At 35.8% G+C, this 15,416-nt stretch overlaps 1 protein-coding gene across 10 annotated transcripts in view; it reads right to left on the minus strand.

Annotated features, from left to right (window-relative positions):
* Atg16 (Autophagy-related 16) overlaps positions 1-15,416 on the minus strand; it is a 238,607-nt gene that overhangs the window by 214,173 nt on the left and 9,018 nt on the right. The window lies entirely within an intron of this gene.

The following is a 15,416-nucleotide window of genomic DNA, read 5'->3' on the forward strand; positions in this document are numbered from 1 at the left end:
TTATCTCTGTCGCACGTGATACAGTTATAACACGAGGGGAGATTTAATTAGCTGGATTTTCATGGTCACGGAAGACAAAAGAAAAACGAACGTTTTGAAGATGTATAATAGAATGACAAGCGGTGCAATTGTGAGAGAATTCACTTTCACACGATAATTTAGTTACAAGTTATCATCTGTACCGCGACCGCGATGCGCGTAACACACGTTCACACCGAGCAAACGTGATTTCAACGCATAATATTCAACAGAGTTCAAGCCCATTCATCACGACGAATTGTGTTAAGCTACGCGGGTTCAGCAGCGCGAAAATACATAAAGTCCTCATAATGCTTGGACCCGCCTCGTGATTTATCATTTGCATTTCTTGAAGAAAACACCACCCACTTCCAGTTCTATACTTTCGAAAGGAGGGGTCGAAGTTCGCGACAGTCATCAAAATCTTTCGGTGGAACCAGTCCTCTCTAATTTAAGCTCTGATAAGGCTGGTATTACAGTCGATTCAAGAATCGCCGGTAGTTGCGGAGGACGAAAACGCGGTCGTTCTTGAAGATCAACGCGAAATCTCCACTTAATTATACTTGAGCGAATCAACTAATTATCTTTTTCTCCCTTCTCACCTCCTTCCCTGACGTCGCAACATCGGTGCTGCCCAACCCTCTGGCCTCTCATCCCTCCCCCCTGATTCGTCTTCTTCCTTTCTTTATTCTCCTTGCTCGAACTTAACCGAGCGAATTGAGTGCGTCCGTCTAGTGCAGTTTCTCGGTCGATATTCCTGTCCGCTTTCATCGTAACTATAGCAACGGCGATTCACGAGGAGACCTTCCGAACTGGTCTATTCCGAATAAAGATTCGTCTTTAATTATAATCTTTGACCTAGCGAGGATCCTTTTACCCCCATCCCGGCTATCACGGACGCACAGACACGTCTACTTTGGACATTATAATGATTCCTTTGTGTCTTGTAATCAGACGTTCTCCTTTTTGCCCAGAGTATGTTCGTTCTTTCATAAGAGGCAGTCCTAATTTGAAACGTCAATTTTTAACGAGTCGTTACGTCTTTATAGCCGGCGACCGGTATCCTTAATAGGTTGCAGATTGAACAACCATCTCGGTCATTATAGTCGTTTATGCATACAGAATGGATTGTTTTGTATCGCAGATAGTTTATTTTCTACGGTAGAAGAAAATGTTTGAAAGGAAGGAATAGGAGAACGAGTTACGTGAATAATAGTGTCTTTTTTTTAAATACATAGTTTTATTTGGAGAAGAAACGATAGGGATTATATTCTTATAAAACTCATACAGGAAACTTATATTGTGTTAGATATTTCTTTTATGAAACTGTAGTTGGTTATATCTAAACAAATATATAAACAAATCTTAATATAATGTTAATGAATATATATGAACATTGATTCTGATTGATCGATTTGTTGTAAAAAATGTTTTAGTAAATTAAGAACTAGGTACACACTCTTGTGCAAAAAGAAGTTAATTAAAAGCTCGCAGATTTATAGATGGAGGTACAAGGGTTTACCAGAAGAACAAGAAAACATAAAAGATATATAGAATTCGAAAATAACAAAAATCACAACGATGGAATAACTTAGAGAAAAGTAGATATTTATATTTACTTTAAGACCTTTTTATTACAAAATATTCTGTAAAACAACGCTATTCATATTTAACTGTACTTTAAACCGTTTACCCTAATAACGACAGCCCGGAATTCTAAAACTCACTTGATATGATAATGACACGTTTTCTCTTTTAACTTTAAGATGAACAATTCAAACGTCATTCTAAACAGTACAGAAAAGAATAAACTGAAACATCAGAGAAGCACAGTTGTGAAGAAACAACCATACAAGCCGGAAGTGTTTGCAATGCTTTGAAAAATTAATCTCTGCTCCGTAATACAAAGCGTTACATTCGTCACCTGTTAATCGTTGGTAAACTGAGCCAAATCCTCTGAACCGGCGTTATAATCGTCGCGTGTTATGTAAATCATTAGTAACTTATTCCAGAATTTACCAAGTACAAGAGAAGAACATACCGTGTGTTTAGACAGATCCATGTTGCAATTTGAATGCAAATATCAATGAAGTACGCTGCAGCTGTAACTTCAATATGCATAAACTTATTCCGATGAAGAGACATTTCGCGATTCGAGTTGTTATTGTCATCTTCGCAGTCATAGTTTTAAAAGAGAGAATAAAACAAGAAATAAATGAAAAATAACAGGTGATAACGAAATAAACATTTTTAATATGCTTCTGATTCATTGACAAATGTGACATCTATTGAGATGATAAACTTCGACCAAACGCATTTGCTCATGTGTGTTAATAATTTGTTACTAGAAAAAAAATATTTTGGTGTCATTTTGAAGATTATGGCGTTACCTTAAAAAAGTAATATATTCTACGAAAGAGAAGGAGAACGAAAGAAAGAAAGAATGTTTATAGTAAATACCAAGGAGATAGTTTTGGACTGATAAAAGTTGACCAACGTTACTTAACATTAAGTCAATTTAATAGAGAATAGAAGCATATCAATCTCTTAAACACTATATATAGATTCAATATAAAAATCAATATATTAATTATCCAAAATTCAGTACATCATTTTTTATCTGGCAATTAAATGTAATTCCATTCTTATACCCTTCTCATATACATGAAAAATTATTTTACGTGAAAACGTTTGATCCTGTTTTGTACAGTACCTAACGAACCTCCAGTTTTCATTGAAACGCTATTCAGAACCATGCGCATTCATCACTCATTCCACACATGCAGCACACGGGAGCACAATGTGGTTGATCCTAATATATCAACATTTGTTTATACCACCAGAGAGATTGCTAGACTCGTCTAATTGAACCGTCACTGGTTCGCAGATAAGACCTCCGCAGACTCTATTTGAGGATACAATGGAGCTAGAACACTGCGTGCGAAATTATCTGACATTGTGCCATTATAGTCGGTAGTCGTCCCTCGATCTCACGACCCAACAAGGAACATCGTGGTGCTGAAGAGTAGGAGAGGACGCAAGGGGACAATCAGTGGAATAGGACAGGCACTGGCGAGACGCACAAGTTGAAATGATGGTAGGGGATTAGCTGTGTAAAAGCGTCGGAAGAGAAAGGAAGATAGAGATGCAAGGAAAACGAAGGTTTTACATTTATCTGTGGCAAAGATCCATCAACTAATTCCATTAACTTAAGACTTGGGATTAACGAATAACGCGCACGAGGGTCTCGCAAAGACAGTAATTAAATATCCCACTGAGAGAGCGATTTCGTCACGTAGATAGATTCGAACAAGTTTCGAAAACTTCCTGTAACGCGATGTGAGGCATTAATTTACGAACGCAACTGTGAATTAGCGTCTAGGTTAAGATACATGTTGGGAGTTTATATGCGCGTAACAAATGAACCTCTCAGAAGCCAAACTGGATTAACTCCATTTCTTTATCGATCTCTTAATTTTATTAATATTCGATTCTTACGAATTCTTACGAAACAAAAGAGTATGAATTTTTGCTCCTTTGAATAGAAGACCTATACCTTTTTCTTTCGATAAATACAATTTAAATATTGAAGCTTTGTCATTGTTGGTGAAAACCGTTCAATTGTTGAATTAAAATAACCGAAAAACGAAAAGGAAGATATACGAGAATATTGCAGTAATCGGGAATATTTTAGTTTTTAAATACGAAAATAGTTTTGCTTACAAAAGTGTAGAGGACAAAAAACTGAAAGCACAAAATTTTGTCTACAGCTGGTCAACTATTTATTCCTTCAAATAAAACACCGTATTTGAAAATAATTTGTTGGTTGAATATTTCATTGGAATAATACATAATTTGAATAGTTATTCAAAAAATATTCCATTCAAGCAGGAGCTTGATCCGTAGCGTCACAAATCTGAATCCGTATTAAATTTATATTCAACAAACGACAACCTATAAAATATTCACAGGTACGAAATGATATTTCCGATCGATCACATATTCCTGCTAAAATTCCATCCGGTGAAATTAAAAGTCATCAATAATTATCGGGTATTACCATTCACTGCGCCACAATTATCGCAGTAATCAGACTGTTCAAAATACAATACCCAAGACCTGCAATAAGCCAAGCTCCAGATTTAATTAGCTCAGAATTCAGGAGTTTGGTCGGGTTGGAATCTCCCCGTTAAAAGTTCTCGACACTTTTAATTTAAATCCGGTTCATATTTGGGGCAAAGGGTGTAGAGAAATGTTCGCGAGCAAGGAAGAGAATAAGTCGGATGGCACTGCGAATAACATCATACAAACCGTGTCCCATTAATTAAATTCCTTCCAAGGAGTTTTGCAACCCTGTCGGGATGGATACCGCGAATGAACGTGGCTGGTTCGTTAGATTCGAATGGCTGCGATATCGAAAATAGTTTCGTGCTCAATTTACGTTTAAAGCATGCCATGGAATGTCGGCTTTGTGTCAGCTGTGGAACATCGACCATAGAAATTGAAGAAAGATATAGAATGAGCGAAAAGTACAAGAGAAAAGAAAGGATAGCAGTGAAGATAGACGAATTGGAATTACCAGAGCCATATTGGTTTATGCGTGGTATGCATAATTTTCTCTATAGAAAAAAAAATCAGATCTCTTCCGATCCATACATCAAATAATACATAGAATGCAAATCTTAATACCTTGTTCATTTAAAATTAGTTGGAATACATTTTTACCTTTATTCCTTCTTTGCTGATATATTTCGGAAATTTTGAAAAATTAAACAAGCCATTTTGGAGGAAATATCAGAATGTAATAATTCTGCGATAAATGATGCAATAATGAAATATATGAATTTTCAGAGAAAACAATTTCGAAGTCCGAATATCACGAGAAATATCAACAACGACCAATGGATATCTGAAATAAATTTTTTTACAAATTTAGCTAGCATTGTGATTCAGTAAATGAAAACTATGAAACTTGATTATAATTTTATAGATCTATTTGTATGAAAGAGTGACTTTCTCAATTATCTTATTATTTGTCTATGAAATGAAATAAGCTTATATTTTAACATTTATGTGGATAATTATTTCCTGAAACAATAATTTCTAATTCCATTGTGTTAATTGTGTCAGAAATACGGATATCCTTGCCTGAAACACGTAGGCTCATACAGTTACTATTCAGGTCCTCATTATTAAAACGAGAACAATTCTGAGGACAAATGCTTTTACATAACATAATACGGCTCAAATATATGTGAGATACGTTACAACATTTAAAATCCAAATCATTTTAGTTGAAAGTGTTTGAAAGTGATTCGCTTAATTTCGATATAAATTGAAGTTACTTCTCTACATAAAAGCTAATAAATTAATTCAAATAACTTCAGATTATTATTTCCTACTTTCATTTCAAGCAATCTTGCACTTTTCATATGTCCGTCTTCATAAAAGTAATTTCAAAACTTGTTAATTTCACGATATACGTATATCTACCATAGTAGAAACGAATCGAAGCTACACAGAGAAAACACGTAGTTCCCGTGAAAAAGAAACCCGGCGCATTCCCCGCCGTTCTTTTATAACGAAAAAAGCAATTCCTCCGGCGGATTACAGGTAACGTCGTTAAGTAAAAAATTTTCGCACGTTGTGTTATTTCGCGATTAATCTCACGCCAATCAAGAAGACGCCCGCAATCACTAGGAAGAGAACAAAGGGTCACGCTGCATGGGAAACAATGGCGTTGTAACGAGAAATGTCAAAGAACGTTCACCTCACTCTCTTGTCGTTCCTTTTCTGCGCGCGCGGTCGCGTAGTTTCGCAGAAAAACAGCACACGCCTTCCACATTGTCACGCGATGCGTAATAGCACACGCACGGTGTTGGTTCGAGAATAATGGATACAATAAATGCACAGTGTGCCGGCTCGAAAAGAGACGAGGCCCGTTGACTGAAGTCAAAAGTGTAAAAGCTTGCGCTTTCCAGCCGATTTCACCCTTTCGCTTTTAGCTGCAAATACAGAAGACCTACATACACGGTTCAGAGCACGTTTTAACTTGCAACTCGAGCCGCGCGTACGTGGTCAGAGCACACGAGTACCAAGCATTCGAAGAATGGTGACTTGAATTGAAGCTAAATCCGATTTAGATCGGAGGTAGTCATTGTGCTATATCTATAATCTCTTCTAAAGCTCTGAACACCGTAATTGGAGCGTGTCTAAGAAACTCCTCTTCCCCTTTCGTTCTCATCTTCTCTTTTTTCTTCCGTTTCGTCCGTCCTGCTTCCCCTCCTTTCTTCCTGTCAACCGTTCATTCAATTCTTTTCTGTATGCTTACGCTCCGACAGAAATGGATGGAATTAAATAGCGAGAAAGGTTTTGTCGCTGAATGATCCTCTAATAAAGTACCAGCCAGATCTAATTAAATTATTAAACGATTCCGATGAGATAAAGAAAATGGTTTCCAGTTATGTACGCTTCAATCGAATTATATTTTACTTTGTAATTGGTAATTATCGATCAACGTCGGCAACACCGACAAAATTATCTCTTTTGATTTTTCAATTATACCCGATGTCGTTGTTGTTCTGTTCGTGCGTAAAAACCCTCCGGTGCATTAATATTTAAACAAACCGTAGTTTAATTCCTTTATATGAGGCTAATATTTAAGGATAAAATAATTTTGTGTTGTTGACCGAAAACATGTTAATTAAGGGAAATGTCATTATAAAAAGAAGAAAATATTTGAAATACAGATCATAATAAATAAATGCATGAAACAACGATAAGTGTATTTTGCATTTGCTAATAAAAGATCAATCCAATATTCTGGACTGATTGAAATCGTGATATGCGCTAATAACATTATACTCTGAATTTATTGACGAACGACTGTGTACAATCAATTGCACGTTATTCGACTGTAGAATAATTAAGAACTAAATTTAAAATATAAAAATTGTAATATTTATTTTCAAATATTTGTAAAAAAAAAAAAAATACAGCAGTAACATGTTCGTTATTGGACTTCTATCGATAAACTGTTATACATCAGACAAGAGCAACGAAAGTCAGACGAACTAAGAATTCGAAATAAAGATTTCAAACAATGTCAACCTCCATGACAAGCACGACTCGAAAAAGCGACAAAACTCTCGTAAATCTTATTTTAAGAACACCTAAGCTCTTTTTAGACTTTACCTAACGTGATATAAACGATGAAAGAACCAGTGAAGTCTAACTTAACACTTCGTTATCTTAACGATGAAAACGAGTTGTCGTCTTTAAATCTCGTTATGATTAATATCGACTGACATCTGAAATTCTAATGTGCATAGCAGCTCGATCGCAAAACATGCAACTGGCAATCATGGAGGCAAATTGCAAGCGTTCACAGTTCTCCATTAACGCTATTCAAGACATGTCTGAAGCAGGGCATTAATTTCTAATTAACGGCTAACTGATATAGGACATGGCCTCTCTCTCTCTCCCCCTATCTCTCTCTCTCTCTCTCTCTCTCTCTCTCTTTCTCTCTGTATGTATACGTCCATCAGTGATGCCAGTTCCGTTTCTGTATTAGTGTTGAATTCCGCATGCACACACCACCGCCCGTTATTTAGGCATATGCTTTTATGAATCTTCCGGCAAAGTTCATGTTTCTCTGCATCACGCTGCGTTAAAACATGAAAGAAAGGAAGACACCGGCGCTGCTTTTGAAAGTGGCGTAAATACTAATTACTTTCGTAGTCGTGGTTATGCGACTGAGGTCGAGGACATCAATCGAGGTACGTACCGAGGACACAGAGAAGAAACGAATGAAAAAAAGTGAAACGACGGTGGAAAGAACTGGTTTCTGCCTTTTCACGCTATAATATATATATATATATACCTATAAAAGATGTTACAAAAAAGTGGGCGATATTTGTAAGATATGATTCTAGATAATAAAGAAAGTTTGTGTATAAAAATGTCGGTCGAAAAATGTTAGCAGGTGTCGTGGTAATACTTATGAACGTGTATATATATATATATATATCACCGCAAGTTCCACCAAGACTCTGATAGAAACCTAACACCCGTTTCGTAAACCAAGGATTCACTCTGTCTCTTTCTCTACTCCCATTCGAGACATAGTTAGCTGGCCAAATATCTACAGGTTGTTCATTGTCCCGCGTGTGTTGTTCACTACAAACGTGCTGATTTCGTTAGGCGTGTCCCTGGCCAACGGCCAGAACATTTACACCATTCCACGATAGAGAATCTGCAAAAGTTTCCGATTCTGTCGTTTCCAAGTGTTGCGCGGAAACACAAACGGTTCCTAAATTGGAATTGGAAATAGACAACGCGGTATACTGATTTACACAAAATGGAGTTTAATAAGTAGCATGAGAACAGAATGTGAAATATTTCTGTTGTGAGCAGAATGGAAGTAATATTTATGGACGAGTGAACAGGAGTATTTTATAAAAAAATAATAATTGCAATATATTTGTTATAAAATAAAAATTGTCATCCAACCAGAAATTTGTAGCTATACGAAGAAATTTTATATGGATGAAAAATTCCTATGCGACTAAAGGAAAGTAGAGAAGTCCTTCCATGATAAAAGAAAATATTTCGAATATTTTCCTATACATATAACTTTGAGAGATTCAAATGCAGAAAATTGTTTATGGACTTTCATATATCGAACTCAAAATATTCTCTATTAGTTGGAAATTGCGAAACGTTAATTTGTGAGTATAAAAAGAAAAAAAAAATAACGAGAAATACGCACATTATTAAAATTCCAAATAATTTATAAAAGCTATAAAAGAGCCAAACATTTGCCATTTACATTTCATTTAAAATAAAAATATCTGAAATTTACCATAATTTAACAACATATTTCAAGAAAATTCGACAAAGATTTATTATAATTAGAACGAAAATGAACGTAAAATTTAAATCCTTTCCTCGTTGAAAACGTTGTACGATGTCCCAAAAAAATTTTGCGAGTGTACACGTAGAATATATATGTATTTGAAAACATACTCGCGTTGAATTCAGATCTCGTGTTTCGTCCTGCGTGAACTAAATATGCTGTCACTGGCTAAATATAAAAAATATAAAGAGGAAAGTAAAAGGGAAAAATGGTGTAGCATGTAAGGCCAAAGAAAACTGACGTGAGCAAGGGTGCTAATTTTCGTTCCTGCTTAACTGCATAACTCGACACGTACACGTACAATGAATACTATTCATAATATATGTGGTTTATATACGCTCAATAATGAGACAGGAAATAGGAAGAACCTAACTTTCACAAACTATAACGAATATCGATTGTCAGTGCATTCACCTCAAGTACGATAGTAAAATGATAATTTTATATTATAAAACAAAATTCTTGTACTAAATGAAACACGCAGTAAAACTAAACATCAAACATTTCTTGATGATGATATATTTGAGTAAATTTTTTATTTCTCTTTTTTTTTATTTGACCATCAATTGGTTCCTGCAATTTAGCATCAATTGCACCATCTTCTAATATATTATACTAGTGAAAAAGATTATGTAACAATTTCCTAACATGGAAGTATAACAAGCAATTCAGTATTTCATTGCAAACGCACTCATTGTTCATTTATCATGTGCGACGAAAACGACAAAAAACAAAAACTTGAACATACAAATTAATACATAAAACCTTGCTGTACAAATTATCATTGTCCTTTCTTAATTTCTTAACTATTTGCCAAAAATATTTAATACTATATTATTCCGAAATAATTCAGAATATATATTTCACAATAAAAATATCGAAGAATAATAAATTGTTTCAAACGAACTGAAAATCCAATGTACATATATCAAAAAACGAACACCTTAAAGCGAGCAACTGGTGCCGAACATTTTTCCAGCCTTTCATAAATGGAATTGCTAGATAAACGAGGCAGAAGGTAAACGTTAATTCCGCTAGAAATTTGCAATCATCTAGAAATAAATCAATAAAAGATGGGAGGCAACGTCTGGCCACATGGATTCTCCGCATGTACCGTTGGGATTTAATGGGTATTACGTGCAATCCGGCCTTAATTCGATAAAACTGATAGCCACCCGCTCCTTGTAGCCCCATCGATGAGCAACGGAAAATAAAAATGCCAGGAGGAAACAACGAGAAATGGTTCGTTCTCTTCAACACACGGCGCAAGGACACCGCAAAGCCAGTGTTTAGATTAATTCCCTGTACGTTTTTTTTTCTCCCTCCGTGATATTCCCGCAGCGTACCTGACATTCCTACCTATATCCACCTATTCCTATTAGGGATGTAAATGCGGTAATTTTGCAAGGTAATTACTGAGCTCGGCTTGAAAGTAATGCCTTTGAACGAAGGGGACTACCATCGTGGTACCCAGTGCCCACCGTGTTACCCTGAAATTACTGGATGACGCCTGAGAGCACCTTCGTGTTTCCTGAATTAACGCTTCAGCTTTAGTCGAACCGGTTTACCCATCTTTTTTCTTCCTTTTCTTTTCGACTTGAATATGAACATTTGTCTAATTTCCATCTACCTCTCTAAAATCATTTTTACCTTTTCATCGTGAAGGATTAAGAGAAATGAAGTTATTCCATTACTTCACCTGTCATCTGTATTATTCAGAACTCATTACTCTTGTTAAGATGTTAAAATTTAGTTAAACATACAATGTAAATGCTGAATAATTAGCGTAATCTTTCAGCTAAAAATTTATTATTGCACGCAACATTCCTGTTATTCTTTGAAGCATGAGAAGGTATTATATTATAGAAATGCACATTATAGTTTCATAAATGTCACAGAATGTCAGTGATAATATTTTTATAGACACAAGTGATCTAATTTTATCCAATTTTGTTAAATATCACGTCATGTTCTTTTATTCCTGGTACAATAAGTCGTCTTTGGACTTATAGCTACAAAGATGCAATGTAAGATCATTACATATAAAAGAGAAAGAAATAATAATTCTTCTATTGAAAAATATTCTCCAAGTAATTACAAGCGTATTACGCAAAAAGTAGCGAATAGCAAAATCATTGCAGCACATAATACAATCAAACAGACAAAATAAATGCTTCCGAGATTCAATGATTGTAATTTTGCATCGATGGAAGTGAACAGTACTTTCAGCAGCTCTCACAACGTGAAGATCTCTTTTTACTCTTTTCTTTGATATCTAATGACCTTGCGTTATGATTCATTAAAATTTTCTAAATGACAGCCACTGCACCGATATTGGAAAAAAGAGGCACAACGTGTTATTTAAGAAAATTGAAGTAACTTTTCTGATACATTTCCGGAGAAAAAAGTTTATTATCAGCATATTATAGCATCTTAACGCTATGCAACTTCCAAAACGAATACTTCCTTGGTATCTCTAAAGATAGAAGGGAAAATATTTCAAGTGCACGACGTTATAGCTTCACTCTGTACAAGGATATATTTTATATCGGCGATCAGAGGCTAGCAACGATCAAACAAAAAACTCATGTGTTCCAGCCAAAAGGAAATCGAGACATAAAGCAGCAATCAACGAGCCAAGCCTCGTTAGAACTTAGTCATCAGTTAATTGCGGAAGTGTATAGGCAAGTAGTAAAGTATGCCTGTCTTTCGGTTCGTATTAGATACGTGCCTTAAATACCATATTTAAGTAGGATAAAACTCAATAGTAAAGTACATCTCGAATAATTAAAACCAATTGTAAAGAAGCATGTTCGATGGCATTACTTATTAACTTGATTAGTCTTAATCATTTGTCTACATCTATACGCGCTTCCTGTATGCACTTCTTCTTAACAGCGTAAATGAAAAACTTAAAATTCGTATGTCGTTATTTTACAGTATTATAAGAAAAATCACCCACATTTAATGAAAACTATAAATTAAAACCTCTCGTCAAAGACTATTTGGAAGAAGATAAAATTCCAGAATTATATTATAAAACAGAGGATTTATATTTAATATAGCAGAATTTTATACGCATATAGAATTTTATTCAATTTGCTTTATATATATATAATACATTTTATAGTGAGGTATAAAATGTATTACTCTGTACAGTAAAGTAGAATTATATTATAAAGTTTGATGGAATCCATATTTAATATAGTAAAATTTCCCATAGGTGTTAAATTTCTTTTATCGAAGAAAACAAATTACTCTATAAATTGGTATATTCCATTGCATCACTAGTAATAATTAAAACGAGAAAAAGCTCTTTCGTTTATTAAAAATAATTCACACATTAACACACGAATAAGCAATCTATCTAAACGTACTACTCAATTTTTGACAATGCATGATTTAGGTACAAATGCTTTTATAGTTAGTGGCGATTTGACAATTAAAGGGTATTCGTGTTATTGTTACGTGGCTGTTATTTACAATCGTGAACAAAGAACGGGACATGAAAAGGAACGCCGAGAGCTTGCACCTCTATTGGAGAAAAGTGTAGAAGGTATGGCGATTTCACAATGGTGAACGACCAGGAAATCACTGAGGGCTTCGCCAGAGAATCGATACCGTGTCGGGACGTGAGAAATCCAAACGACTGGCGCCCTACTGCCGCGAAATTGAGTCCATTATCGCTCTGACCAGGTACCCTCCAATACCATCGATATTCGTTTAACGCATCGTTTCCCTGCCAGGAGGGTGACAAACAAGGGTCCTAGCGAGAAATATAAAATTTAGGAAGCGAGGTCAGCGACCAAAAAAAGGAAGAGACCATCCAAACCGCCATGAAGATCGGAATAGAGAGGGAAAGAAAGAAATGGATGATAACCCATGGCTTTCAATTCTACCGCTACTGTGAGAAACTCTTTTTCTTTCTTTCTCCATTTCCATCTCTCTTTCCCTTGTTAGAAAAAGCACTGTGAGCAAATAGAAAGAAAAAAATTGAGAGAAAAGTAAAGGTACTTCTATGATTAAGGGAAAAACTTTATTCATGAATTCCATCGCATCTATTATACTCGCTCGAATAAAATCTATCCGCGAATGATCCTGCGTCTTACAGGAGCGATTCGTTCCTAGAGAAAATACTGAAATTCCGTAATTGCGCCTGCTTTTTCCAACAACTACTTTTTCACCGACTGACTTTGAATAATCGGTGTGAAAGTAAATGTTATGTGTACGCATTTCCTGAACGCGTCGCGTCGCCGAGACGAGAAACGGAATAAAAGGAACTATAATTTACAGAATGAGAGGCGTACTTACATATGCGTTGATACGAGTCAACTTCACCGAGAATAGCAGTAAGAAACATTGGCTCGCTACGTAAGGAAATTGATCAAGGGTTCCTGTTCCGAGAATAACGTCTGAGAAACATTGTAGACCGTTGGAGACGAAGTAGAGGAGAATAAACATCAAGCGGTCAGTTCTCGCACCTTTCATCGTGAATAGCCGAGAGTGGCTTGGCTACGCCTCGAATCCCTCACAGTTCGCGTGTTTTCTCGTAAGTTTACGCGCCATTGGCCGCCAATCTTTAGAATGAAACTGCCGCTGCTGAGTGGATTCTCAACGCGACTTGCTTCGAGAACAAGACGCCAGGAAAAAATGCGTCGGGTGAACAGTGAAAAAAGGGGGCTTGAAGGGAAGAGAAACGAGAGGAAGACCTCCGGGAGGATGAAATACCCGTATATAACAGTCACGATCCGAGGGCGACGAATAATCACATTTAACATGTCCAACGATACGCGAACAATACACCGACCGTCCTTCATACAGATATATTACACATTGTATTCCATTGGCAACGCCACAGCTATAAACGGCGATATTACCGCATAGCAAGCAGCCTGAAACCTTACAATGCATTTTAGAAACGCACTATGAAGTATGTCATGGAATTGTAAAGTCACGCTATCGTCCAATCTACCTTTCGTAGATGCTCTCGCGCTTGTTACACGCTTACATATTGTCGACGACTAAGTCCTCCGTATGATTGTTCAACACAGACAAATTCGATTCTTTGCTTAACGCGTTATCCTGGTAAAGAAACGATAGGTTGTGTAAAAGTTCTACGTTCTACGTTCTTGTGAAAATAATTTGCTAGATAGATAAGTACTTGTCCATGTTTGTTGTACGTACTATAATGTTTCTGAATTTGTGCTAATTCCTTTCAGACTACTTTTACATATCTTTATAGATAAATAGTTATTTATAACGTTGTATTGAAATAACTTCGATTTATTTATTTTGAAATATAGTACCTCGTATAATAATTGGAAATATTAGGAAGCTTTTGAAGAAAGAATATTTTAGCTTAGAATAAGAATAATAAATGCGTTTCTTACGTCATTTTACAATTTATATCGATTCAATCATTCCGATAAGAATATCGTACAAGTAAATATTTTGCCTACAATAACACGTTAACCGGTACCATTTCTGGTATCATACTCCTCCGAGTATGGAAAATAAGAGGACATCAAAGTGTGATAAAAACCTTGAACAATAACACAGCAGTCTCCACGCTAAATCTTTTTCTCCATCTGAAACCAGCTTATAAACATCATGATAGTCATCAGGAGTTATTCTACGACATCACTGTAGACACGCAATCTTCACGATTTCATCAAAATAACAACATATAATAGCAAAAATACAATTGCATATATGGTATCCGAGTCTAGAAGCAATTGATGCTTTTCATAAAAACTACGTATCTACGTGCTCAACGTATACGCATGTCTTTCATCTCAACGCAAGGAGCTCCACCGAACATGTAAAAAACAAAAATCATTCAACTGATGACTTCTTTCCTTTTAACGAGATCTGGCGAAGCAAGCACAAAGAGGAAGATAGTACACGCGAGGAAGATAACCACGAAACTTTCAGTTCCTTACCAATATGAAGAGTCGGTAGGGAACGAAACTAGGACAAACTTTAGATGAGAGAATATCGACATCATCGACGAAAGGAGACAGTATTATTCTTTTGTGAAAGATTATGGATGCATCCAAGAAGTGTAACCTATTTCAAGGAGACAAGGGTGGCGTTGAAGATCCTTCGAATGATTTCACAGAACGATTCTGTTGGAATAGTTTTTGCGAATCGTCATTAGCTTTACGATCTCTCGACAGCAGATTTACATGAAACGCGGCATAATAGGTCGTCCAGAAAGGTGACGATAAATTTCATATTCTAGTGCTGGCAGATTCACAGACCATCTCGCCTTGGAATAGCTCTGTAATTTAATGCGCGTTTTGCTAAGCATCTGTTTATACACTTCCTAGGACACACTACGGAGCCAATCATATTTTCATAAGGAGAACATAGGAACGTCTCATTATCGTGCTTTCTTGGTCATTTACTCCTTTTTCATGGAAATCTTTCTTTATTCCTTAATGTAGCGTTATATATACAACGATAAATAAAAATAAGG

Source organism: Bombus fervidus, chromosome 5, assembly GCF_041682495.2.
Source record: "Bombus fervidus isolate BK054 chromosome 5, iyBomFerv1, whole genome shotgun sequence".
Lineage (NCBI taxonomy): Eukaryota > Metazoa > Arthropoda > Insecta > Hymenoptera > Apidae > Bombus > Bombus fervidus.